Consider the following 12,936-nt stretch of genomic DNA (forward strand, 5'->3'; position numbering starts at 1 on the left):
CTGTAGATATTTAGTAAATTACATCTTATGACATCCCAGCAAATTAGTTTCGGTTTAACTTCTCATTCCACATGCTATTAAATGCTGTTTAAAAAAATTCATCCCTTCCGAAAAACTGTAGTTACTTTCATATCTTGGTAGATAAACAGATTTAGGATATTTATCATGCGACGAAATACGTGACTTTTCACAAGTTATCGTTTGCAAAAAAACAAGTTTCGATTTCTTGAACCGTTTGCGAAATTTGCGGTTCATACAACCACATGGTTTACGACGAGCAGGACGAAGTACTGGTCGCGTCGCGAGCAACCCGCGCGCGACACGGCACAGACCGTCCGCCGACTTATCATTCAATATCTCGAGAACGGTGATAGCTATCCATCTGCTCTCAGCTTTAAAAACAATTTCGATATGTTGACTAAATTTCATGCACAATAATGTGTTACCTAAAATGAACTGTACGCAAAGTCCTCGCAATGCGTTTTTACCTCTGCACACTCATTAAAATTTCGCGTAAAGGTTTACGTAAATGCGATACAAGAAGTAACCACGACGAATAACGAAAAGAAATTCGGTCCTTTATGGAGAGAAGATATCGGGCTGTAACATGCCCAAGAATGAAATTTTTCTGCCGAATAGTTTTCTTGGAATCGGATGATAAGTATTTCATAGCTGCCGCCGCGTCCGCGCCAGCGGTTCAACGAAAGTTCGTGTGGCCCGGGGTTCCGTACCTGACGTCACGCTCAGCGCGTTCTGTGATTGGCGGCGCGCACCTGGAGCGCGTCACGCGGCAGCGGAAGCGGTTCGACATGGGCAAACCGCGACGCAGAGCCCGCCGCGCCGTGCCGCTGACGCCGTTTCCATGGCAACCACGCCGCTGACGCGCGGTTTTGACGCGCGGCAGCCCTAGTGGGAACCGGCCTGAACGCGTATGAAATTTAGTCAACATATCCAAATTGTTTTTAAAGCTGAGAGCAGAACGATAGCTATCACCGTTCTCGAGATATTGAATGATATGTCTGCGGACGGGCTGTGCGGTGCTGCGCGCAGGTTGCTCTCGATGCGACCGATACTTTGTCCTGCTCGTCGTAAACCATGTGGTTGTATCAACCGCAAATTTCGTAAATGGTTCAAGAAATTGAAACGTGTTTATTTGCAAACCATAACTTGTAAAAAGTCATGTATTTCATCACATGATAAATATCCAAAATCTGTTTATCTACCGAGATAGGAAAGTAACTACAGTTTTTCAGAAGGGATAGATGAATTTTTTTTAAACAGCATTTAATAGCGTGTGGAATGAGAAGTTAAACCGAAATTAATTTGCTGGTATGTCATAAGATGTAATTTGCTAAGTATCTACAGCTATTGATTATTTCCTTTGGTAAGTAACAAATGTTTTTTTTTTTTTTTCTTATCGAGTGTACTTTATTGGTTCAAGACGTGTTTCGCCTTTTACTTTAAGGCATCTTCGGTGGAATCTAGAATGATTCAGTTTTAAGTGCATAACTGATTACTTACAGTGAATCGAGTTTTTGGCGGACATCTGCGTTTCCTCTCACCTGGTCACATCCTGGAGGTTGAACTAAAACTTACATTATGGAACATAAGGACATTTTCATGTTCGCTCTTTTTTCTTCTGTCACTAACTGTAGACATTTTACCGAAAACACTGATTTGAAGTCGTAACTACAGTGTGTTTACCTCATGCCCCTTTCTGTTTGGTTTGTTTATGTACATGTTGCCAACCTAAAGAATTATATGCTGAAATTGTTTGTTTATTTCTGTTCTCATTATATCTGTATGTGTGTGGGGCTAGCCAGTGATAGTTATAGAAAGTTGAAAGTGAATGCAGTAGTTGTCAGACAGTAGTTGAAAGATTTGGTGTTCAACTGATTTCAGTTTTGGTTTAAATGTTTTGTGGAGGAGTGCATGGAAGAGTAAATTCACAGCTTACATTAATATATAAAATAGTAGAATAGCATTTGAACAAATGATTATTCTCAGAATACTATCACCCAACCTCCTTTGTCCTCACTCTTTGATGCCTCATAATATGTCCTCTCAACTTACCCCTCTTGTAGTCAAAGTTGTGCCGTAATTTCCTCTTCCTCCTCTATTTAATTCCGCACCTCTTCTTTAGTTACACGATCCTCATATCTAATCTTCAGCATTCTTATTGATCACCACGTTTTGAAAGCGTCCATTGTCTTCTCGACAGAACTGTTCATCGCCCACGTTTCACTTACAAGGCTGCACTCCACACAAATACCTTCGTAAAATAGTACCCAATCATTACAATTTGTGTTCCATGTGAACAAATTTTCTTTTTCAGAACGCTTTTCTTGCTATTCACAGTCTCCATTTTATATCCTCTCTACCTCTGCCTTCTCAATTACTGCTTCCCTTTAAAGTCATTGAAGTCTTAGAAATGCAGTTTGGTTTCTGTACAAGTTGTAGATAATCTTGTGGCCCTGTGTTTTATCGATGACATCTCCAGAGCTTCGAAGAATGTTTTAATTAAGATTGTCAAAACCTTTCTCTAAACATGCAAATGCCATAAACACAGTTTCGCTGTTCTTCAGTGTGTCTACTTAGCTAAGTGGTAGGATCAGTATTGCCCTGTGTGTTCAGACATCTCACAGAAATCTAACATTGTACTTATGTTAGTTTGTACAACCCCTCCCCCTCTCCTGTCTACATATTCCTTCCACTATCTAGCCTTCTCTTATTTGCTTAGTTCTGGCTTGCCAAATGAGTTCTTGACCGTTGCTTCTCCTTTGAGCAAAGTTTTCTTTGTTCTTTCTCATTTTCATTCCTCTATGTTTTCCAAGTGCAAAATCACGTTGCAATTTTGGCCTTTCTGTCAACGTCATGTTTAGGCATTTCTATTTCCCATGGCCTACTTTATATGCTGCATTTTTATATTTTTCCCTCGTGTCAGATTTAATATATCACGTTTTATCTAACGATTTCTACTGTACCTTCTTCCCATTCACATACTCTGCTGCATTCACCACTTCTTCTCTCAAAGATATCCATTCGTATTCTAGCGGATTCTTTCCTCTGTTTCAGTCAGTCATTGCATTACGCTAACTTTAAGATTATCGAAAAAATGTGGGTCTTGACTTATTCAAGTTCCATTTCCTTAATTTGCTATCGTTTACTGTCTCTTTAGTTGTAAACTGCAGCTCGTAACTAATAAAGTATTGTAGGTTTGCGTCTGCAGTGGGAAATGTCTTATAATTTAAAATCTGATTTCGAAAACTTTGTTCCAAATATGTATTATTCTTTCATGATTCTTAACCAAGGTGCTAGATAGTGAACAATGATGAACGGTAGTCATGAAATCTGTTTATGGTGAAATGAGAAAACATGCTTAATGAAATATGTGAAAGAGTACATTGTGCAGAAAATGAAAAATTGGTATGTCTTCGTCCAACTTCGTCTCTCCTCCATGTAGGTGTAAGATATAGTTAATCAAACGCACCGGGAGTTTCAGTGGGTCCCGCCCTGTACCTCAGTGGCTGTCCGTCATTGGCTACCGTTGGCGTCTGCCGATTCCTGATGGGAACGCCAATTCCGCGAGCTGCCGCGTCAAAGCAGAAAACGCTTGCCGCTGCCGCTGCCGTTGCCACACGACGCGCTGCCGCGCTCTAGTGGGAACCGGCCTTAACGTGTCAAACTGTCAAGTCGTGGAGGCGGGAGCTGTCTTGAGTCGCCCCAGGTCGTACTGAGTTCTACTGGTCAGATTCACAGCCCTTTTCAGCCCATTTCCAACATTCATATAGGCACTGGCAGGGTGGATAAGCGTTTTTACCTACAGTGAAATGAAATGATCGTATTGCATTGATGGCCGGGAGTCCCCAGCCAGGAAAGTTCGGCAGCGGAGTTTCAAGTCTTTTCAGCTGACGCTACAATGGACAACTTGCGTGTCAATGATGAAGAAACGATGGTGAGGATTATACAATACCCAATCCACAAGCGGAGAAAATCTCCGACACAACTGGGAATCGAACCCAAGCCCACTGTACGGAAGTCAGATGCGTTGACCACAGAACTAAGAAGGAGGACGTTTCCGTCTCCAAACGTTCTTTACACAAACTGCAAGCACATAGAGGCGCAAATTCAGGAGCGGGCGACACACACACACACAGTGGAAGCATTTGTATTTTAAAATAGATAAATTTCCAAATTTCTCGGTTAACTTTCGTATAATAAAGCAGCATGGAAACTACGAGTGTTGGAAAGGGTAAGTAGTTCTATGGTTTACAAGTTACAAACGACACAGAGTACTTTTCAGTTCACAGAATGAGATTTTCACTCTGCAGCGGAGTGTGCAGTGATATGAAACTACCTGGCAGATTAAAACTGTGTGCCGGACAGAGACTCGAACTCGGGACCTTTGCCTTTCGCGGGCAAGTGCTCTACCAACTGAGCTACCCAAGCACGACTCACGCCCCCTCCTCACAGCTCTACTTCTGCCAGTACCTCGCCTCCTACCTTCCAAACTTTTCAGTTAATTGTGAGGGGTTTGAAAGCTAGTTACCACCTGGTAGACTTTAAGCTGAATGCATAGTACTTAAGACTCTGGTACTACTGCTCTAAAAATATTTCTTTTTGTGGGCAAACTGTTCACCCATGAATGAGCAACAACGTGATTTGTCTACTGTTAACGATATGTCAGGTAGTAAACACACTTTCATAGTGCAACGGAATATATGAAGAGGTCTGTAGCATGTGTTAAAGTAACCCGAATTTTTATCAAGGGCTCCAACAGTTATAACACAAAACATAAGTGTAGCTGCGCCTTCTCTTGTAAGAAAAACGCGTGCATTGCAGATGTAATCTGCATCTTATATCGCCTAACATCAGATAGGAAAAAATCTGAATCACAAAAGGGCCAACTGACGATGTATTCAGGACTGCAGCACATGACACTAAGTTCTCTGCAGCTCAGACCTACCTTATATTTGCTCAGAATTGCATGCAAGGAAGAAAATATGCTATCTACTGAGATTCTGCTGAAGGCACATTGTTTCCAATCAGCAGTGCTCGCAACAGCTATTGATGTGAATAGGGATAAATGAAAAGATGTAAACTGAACATAAGAATCGTAAGACTGAGAAATGATTTCAGGGGGAAAACAATCAAGGAGAAACTTGAGATTAATTCCAAGAACAGAAGATACATACTGCCACTAAGGGAGCAAACGGAAAAACAATACCACATATTCTCATAAACAGAAAATTTATCCAGTATGCTTTCAGGTTCCCGTATATTATTTAGTGAGTGAGAAAGTAAAATGAAAAGGTCTAATACCTACAAATGGAAAACGTGTGCCGGACCAAGACTCGAACCTTGGTTTCCTCTTGTGATTGGTCACCGTAAATACTCTTACCCCCCATTTTTTTCGGTATCGTTGGTTGCGTTTGGTCTAGACGGACCTCACGTGACATCCATTCAAGTTGCTTGTTGACTCCTTTACTAAGTTTTTTATTACAGAGCGCAACCAGCTCTCTGATCCAAAACGCTGATCCACCATGCCGGCATTTATGACACTTGTAGGATTTATTACTTCGGCTATCCGAGTGCGCCTTCAGGACCGATCCAAATCTCTATATGTGCCAGTGTCTGCGGTGTGTGGGTCGGTTCTGGAGCCAAGTGGAAAATCTAGGTTCGACTCCCGCGCCGGTACGAATTTTCATATACTTCCAATAAACCATATAGCTGCTGTGGTACCGTATTCGCAGTTTGCGAATACATTTCATGATTTCATAAGGCTATCGATCGTCAGCAGTCTCTGTTCGTTCGGACACGATGCATGTCTGAAGGAACTTTGCATCGAACTATATAGATATTGTAAAATGCAGACACTGCACTAAAATATCTCACTATATCAGAAAAAGACGCATACCAGACAAGGTCCTAGCCTTTCTTGCGATGAGAAAACATCTGCAATACCTGAAAAAAATCGTATCTACATCTACTCTCTACCATTCCACTCTCGAACGGACCGCGGTAAAAACGAGCACTTAAATTTTTTCTGTGCGAGCCCTGATTTCTCTTATTTTATCGTGATGATCATTTCTCCCTATGTAGGTGGGTGCCAACATAATGTTTTCGCAATTGGAAGAGAAAATTGGTGATTGAAATTTCATGAGAAGAGCCCGTCGCAACGAAAAACGCCTTTGTTTTAATGATTGCCACTCCAATTCAAGTATCATGTCTGTGGCAGTATCTCCCCTATTTCGTGATAATACAAATAAGAGCTGCCCTTCTTTGAACTTTTTCGATGTCATCCGTCAGCTCCGCCTGATGCGGATCCCACACCGCACAGCAACACTCCAGAATAGGGCGAAGAAGCGTGGTGTAAGCAGTTTCTTTAGTAGACCTGTTGTACCTTCTAAGTGTTCTGCAAATGAATCGCAGTCTTTGATTTGCTCTATCCACAACATTATCTATGTGATCGTTTCAATTTATGTTATTTGTAATTGTAATCCCTAAGTATTTAGTTGAATTTACAGGCTTCAGATTTGTGTGACTTATCGCGTAGTCGAAATTTAGTGGATTTCTTTTAGTACCCATGTGAATAACTTCACACTTTTCTTTATTCGGGGTCAATTACCACTTTTCGCACCATACAGATATCTTATCTAAATCATTAACAATTCGTTTTGGTCATCTGATGACTTTACAAGACGGTAAATGACAATAGATCAGGAACAAAAAAGGGCCTATAACACTTCCTTGGGGAACGCCGGATTTTACTTCCGTTTTACTCGATGACTTTCCCTCTATTACTACGAACTGTGACCTCTCTGACAGGTAATCACGAATCCAGTCGCACAACTGAGGCGATATTCCAAAGGCACGCAGTTTCATTAGAAGACGCTTGTGAAGAACGGTGTCGAAAGCCTTCTGGAAATCTAAAAATATAGAATCAATTTGACATCCCCTGTTGATAGTAATCATTACTTCATGACTATAAAGAGCTTGTTGTGTTTCACAAGAACGATATTTTCTGAATCCGTGCTGACTATGTGTCAATAAATCGTTTTCTTCGAATAATTCATGATGTTCGAACAGAGTATGTTCCAAAACCCAACTGCAAGTCAATGTTAGTTATACGGGCCTGTGATTCAGCAGATTACTCCAATTTTCCTTTTTGGGTATTGGTGTGACGAGGAATTTTGCAGTCTTTAGGTACGGATCTTTCCATGAGGGAGGGGTTGTATATAATTGCTAAATAAGGAGCTACTGTATCGGCATACTCTGAAAGGAACCTGACTGCTATACAATCTGGACCGGAGGCCTTTCCTTTATTAAGTGATTTAAGCTGCTTTACTACACCGAGGATATCTACTTCTAGGTTTCTCATCTTGGCAGTTGTTCTTGATTGGAATTCAGGAATATTTACTTCGTCTTATTTGGTGAAGGAGTTTCGGGAAATCGTGTTTAATAACTCTGCTTTAGTGGCACTGTCATTAGTGACTTCACTGTAACATAGAATTTCGCCAATGTACCGCTAGCAAGCAAGGCTCTCACCATGAACCCTGAATACTGCATCTTGCAAAGGCTCATCTCTGCAGCATACAAGACAATGATGTCTGAACTTAACAAGTAGAACGATGTTATTTGCTGCAGGCGGTGGTCACAGGAAAAAGCAGAGGAAGGACAAGTGCTTGCCGCATGGCCCTATTCCAACTAAATCTAAGTGCTTAGCCATTTGATTGGTCAACAGGGCTCTACGCCCAAAGTACAACTTCTGCATCTACATAGATACTCCTCAGTTCGCCGTGCGGCAAGTGTCGGAGGGTACACAATTATTTCCTTTCCTATTCCACTCGCACATAGAGCGAGGGAAAAACGCCTCTTATAAGCCTCTGTATGAGCCCTGATTACTCGTACCTTACCTTCGTGGTTCTTGTATGTATGTAGAGGCAGTAGAATCGTTCAGCACTCAGTTTCAAACGGTTGTTCTCTAAGTTTTCTCAGTAGAAACGTCGCCTTCCCTCCAAGGATTCCCATTTCAGTTCCTGAAGCATCTGCGGTTGAGCGTTGTTCGAACCTACCGGCAACAAATCAAGCAGTCCTGCTCTGAACTGTTTCGATGTCTTCCATTAATCAGACCTGGTACAAACCCAAACACAGAATAGGTCGCAGTAGTGTCCTATTGTGGCCTTCTTTACGGATGAACCACGTGTCCTTAGAATTCTCCCAATAAACCGAAGTCGATTCTCACCTCAGTAAATACTGTGTTCTGTAAGTTAACAATGCTTCGAGCCACTCCACTCACATATCTGTGAACCTATTTCCCCCGCAATGGGGCACCCTGTCAAATTCTTTTCGTAATTATGGAATCTGCCTGTTTGCCCTTCATCCACAGTACGCAGTGTATCACGTCAGAAGAGTGCTAGCTAACTTTCACACGAACGATACTTTCTAAAACCATGCTGATTCGTGGACATAAGATTCTCGGTCTCAATAAAATTTATCATATTCGAACTGAGAAGGTGTTTAAGGATATTGGGCTGCAGTTATACAGGAGTCACCTGCGCTTTTTTCCAGTTGCTTGGGACTTTGCACTGAGAGAGATTCGCGATAATTGCAAGTTAGCTAAGGGGCCAGTGCCGTAGAGTACTCTTTGTAAAACCGAATTAGGACTCCATCCGGACCCGTGACTCATTTGTTGTCACCTCTTTCAGTTGATTCTCTACGCCAGGGATGCATATTTCTATGTAGTCCATACTGGAGTCTGTTGGATGGTCAAATGACGGTATGTTTGTACGATTCTCCTGCCTGAACAATTTCTTAAACGTGAAATTTAAAACTTCGGCTTTCGTTTTGCTATCACAACTTCCACATCAGACTGGTCAACAAGTGACTGGATGGAAGCCTTAGCCCCGCTTAGCTGTTTTACATAGGACCAGAATTTTCTCGGGTTCTCTACCAGATCTTTTTCTAAGGTACAACAATGTTAGTTGTATGTTTCGCGCATAGATCTTTTCATAGACGCACAAACCTTTACTAAACTTTGCTTGTTGTGATTTGCGCGTTCCCTTTTGAACCGAGACTGCAACAGTGGCTGCTTTCTTAGCATCTTCCGAATTTCGTTATTAAACCATGGTGGGTCTCTTCCGTCCTTAACCCACCTACTAGGCACATAATTCTCCAGACCGCGATTTACAATATGCTTAAACTACGATCATAATTCCTCTCCATTTATCTCACTGGTACTAAGTGATGCCAATTCACTAAGTGAGATGATAATAACTGATATAATTGCGTAGGCTTCCGCGGCCAGAGTCAGTCAACATAAAATTTTTCTGGGTTTGGTACCGCGTCATAATGTAAAAACTACTGCTGCTATAGAAAAACCAACGTTTCGGCCACGATTGCAGCGGCCTTCTTCTGGGTCTAGTGGGTCTAATTAGACCCAGAAGAAGGCCGCTGCAATCGTGGCCGAAACGTTGGTTTTTCTAAAGCAGCAGTAGTTTTTACATTATGACGCGGTACCAAACCAGGAAAACTTTTATGTCGAATGATAATAACTGCTTACCTGCTCTTTCTGGAAGAAACCCTCTCCTAGGCTTCTTAACTGATTTATTAACTTACAACACCATAACTGCTATAATGACGTCATTATCGTTAATCCGTGTTTCTGTGATTCGGTCCGGCTTGTTTGCAGTTACAAGTTCTAAGATATTTCCATTGTGCGTGGGCTGCCGAACTAGCTGCTCTAGTCAGTTTTCAGAAAAAGTGTTCAAAAGTACTTCGCCCGACTGTCTGTCTGTACCCCCTGCAATGAATCCATAGACATCCCTGTCTATACTCGTCAGGTGAAATTCACCTCCAACTGGTATTCCATTATCTGGGTATTTACGTGCCACTATCTCTAGACTTTCTTTGAATGACTCTACAAGTTTCACAGCAGAATCGGGTGGCTCGTAAAAACATCCAACAATTAATTAACTTGCAGTGGATCCTAATGCAGTATGGAATTCCTGTGTGATGGCCTGGATAGATGTCTGCCTATTACACATTACAACCCTCTTCAACAGTCAGCGGTCTCTGTTAGTCAACAGCCGGCCGCGGTGGTCTAGCGGTTCTAGGCGCGCAGTCCGGAACCGCGTGACTGCTACGGTCGCAGGTTCGAATCCTGCCTCGGGCATGGATGTGTATGATGTCCTTAGGTTAGTTAGGTTTAAGTAGTTCTAAGTTCTAGGGGACTGATGACCACAGATGTTAAGTCCCATAGTGCTCAGAGCCATTTTTTTTTTTTTTTTTGTTAGTCAACAGACGAGGTCGGCCTGTACGCTTTTATGCTCAACGTGTTGCTTCACGTTTCCACTTCACTATCACATCGGAAACAGGGGACTAGGGATGTTTAGGAGTGTAGAAATCTCGTGTACAGACGTATGACATAAGTGGCACCCAATCATCTGACCACGTTCGAAGTCCATGAGTTCCGCAGAGCGACTACTGAGGTCGCTGACGTGGAGTACCTGGGAGTAAGTGGCAGAACAACGCACCTAAGCCGGCCAGTTTTTCCGAGCGGTTCTAGGCACTTATGTCTGGAACCGCGCGACCACTATGGTAGCAGGTTCGAATCCTGCCTCGGGTATGGATGTGTGTGATGTCCTTAGGTTAGTTAGGTTTCAGTAGTTCTAAGTTCTAGGGGACTGATCACCTCAGATGTTAAGTCCCATAGTGCTCAGAGCCGTTTGAACAATGCACCTAATATGAAAAACGTATGTTTTTGTGGGTGTCTGGATACTTTTTATCACATAGTGTATTTTGATTCTGGACCAAAGAGAATTTTTTTTTAAATTCCCTAGTATAAATCAAGATTTTAGTTTCGTTGTTTCCCCCACTTAAAAATTGATCTATATCCATGTACAAAATTCTCATATTAGTTGAAAAATAATTTTTTCTTTATAAATAAATTCTGTCAAACATCGTCTATCTACAATAACGATTGAAATTTTCATTTAAAAGCTCAAAGGTACATTACAACAATAAATATTTAATATTATAAAAATCTAAAGTTTTTCATATATAAATAAAAGCAACACAAAATGTACTCCTAGGTTGAAATACTTCAAAACTTAGAAAACTATTGTAAGAAAATCATGGCTTGAGTTATTAAAATTTAGAAATTTATTGGAAAAAATGGTTATTCTCATGTAACCAGACAAGATCTCTTGGAATTTATTGGCTATTTTAATGTGAATGAAATGAGGAAGAGAGAACTGAAATAGAATAATATAAAAGAATTTCAATCAACTTGTAACACAAAAAATTTAAAGAATTATTGCAAAAATTAAAAGAAAAATTAAGCAATCTTATTCTAAATCCTGTTGACAATATTAATAATAACGATGATGAATCTAATAAAAAGATATTAAAAAAACTTCATCAAATCTGTAAAACACAAGAATTTAAAAATTATTTTAAATTTAATAAATAACAATGAAGTGATGTAATCAAACGATCTGAGGCAATATTAATAATAATGATAACGAATTGACTAAAACATCTTTAGAAGAACTTCATAAAATCTGTAAAACGAAAACATTAAAAAGTTATTCAAACTTAATAAACAGCAATTAATCGATCTTATCAATACATCTGAGGGTAATATTAATTATATCGATAATGAGAATTATTTTCAAAAGCTTCTAGTAGATAAATATGAAGAAATTAAACAAAAAACTAACTGAAAAGTTTTTTAAGTTACAAATTTCTGAACGATGACGATTTTTTAAAATCACCTAAACGAATTATTAGAAAAAATTCTGTTTTACAGCTAGAATAACAACTGGCGAAATTAATAATGTTGATAACTTTGTTGAACCACAAGAATATTTACTCAACTTAATAAAGAAGTAAGAACTAGATTTAAGAATATTTTAACACAAAGAAAAGTGGTTAAGGCTGACATGAAATTTTATTGTAATTTTAAAAGAAAAAACGATGTACAAGAATTTAATTTTAAAACAAATAATTAACTTTTATTAAGAACAACTGATTTAGAAGATTATAATGAAAAATCAACAAATAAATTATTAATGGAAATAGGAGAAATGCAAAGAAAAAAACTGCTTGGTCTTTATTTTATATAAATAGTTTAGAACTAAGTGATAGCAGACACAAACAAATTTCTAGTTCGTTTTGTTTATTCCATAAAATCAACTTCATATCCAACAAATGATCATGTTGAAAGGATAAATAATTATGAAAATACTATATTTTTCAAAAACAGAAAATTAATTTTCCTATTCAATTAATATATATTCCAATGTTTTAAGTAAGTGAAATATCTTAATTAATATTACACTTATGATGAAAAATTTATTGTAAATCCTATGTGCCATACAAAAATAAACAAGAAAAATGATATTTTCTTTTAATTCAGGAAGAAAATAATTTTCATTATTGTTGGATGAAAGTCTGTCTACATTAACAACTAAAAATGGACATCAAATTTATCCTTGTGATAGATGTTTAAGATATTTTTAATTCACAATAAATTCGACAATCATTAAAACGATTTTAAAGAACATAAAGAAGTAAAAATAAATGTCTGTAGAGGGCAAAAATTAAATAAAAAATGATAATCATTCATTACATGTACCTTTTGTAATTTATACACATTTTGAATGTCTTTTACATGATAGTAACACTGGTCAAACAAATCCTGAAAAAACTTACATTATAAAATAAATACCAAAAACATATTCTATTTTCATTTAGTTATTATGTTAAATATTCTAACAGTGATTATAAAGAACCTGTTTCATATACTAGTACAGATGCAGCAAAAAATTTCTTGGAGAGTTAAAACAAAAATCTAGAAAATTAGTGAAATATATGGTCAAATTATTCCAATAATTATGACAAATGAAGATAAAATAAATTTTAAAAAATCAA

This window comes from Schistocerca nitens, chromosome 8 (genome assembly GCF_023898315.1).
Source record: "Schistocerca nitens isolate TAMUIC-IGC-003100 chromosome 8, iqSchNite1.1, whole genome shotgun sequence".
In the NCBI taxonomy this organism is placed as follows: domain Eukaryota; kingdom Metazoa; phylum Arthropoda; class Insecta; order Orthoptera; family Acrididae; genus Schistocerca; species Schistocerca nitens.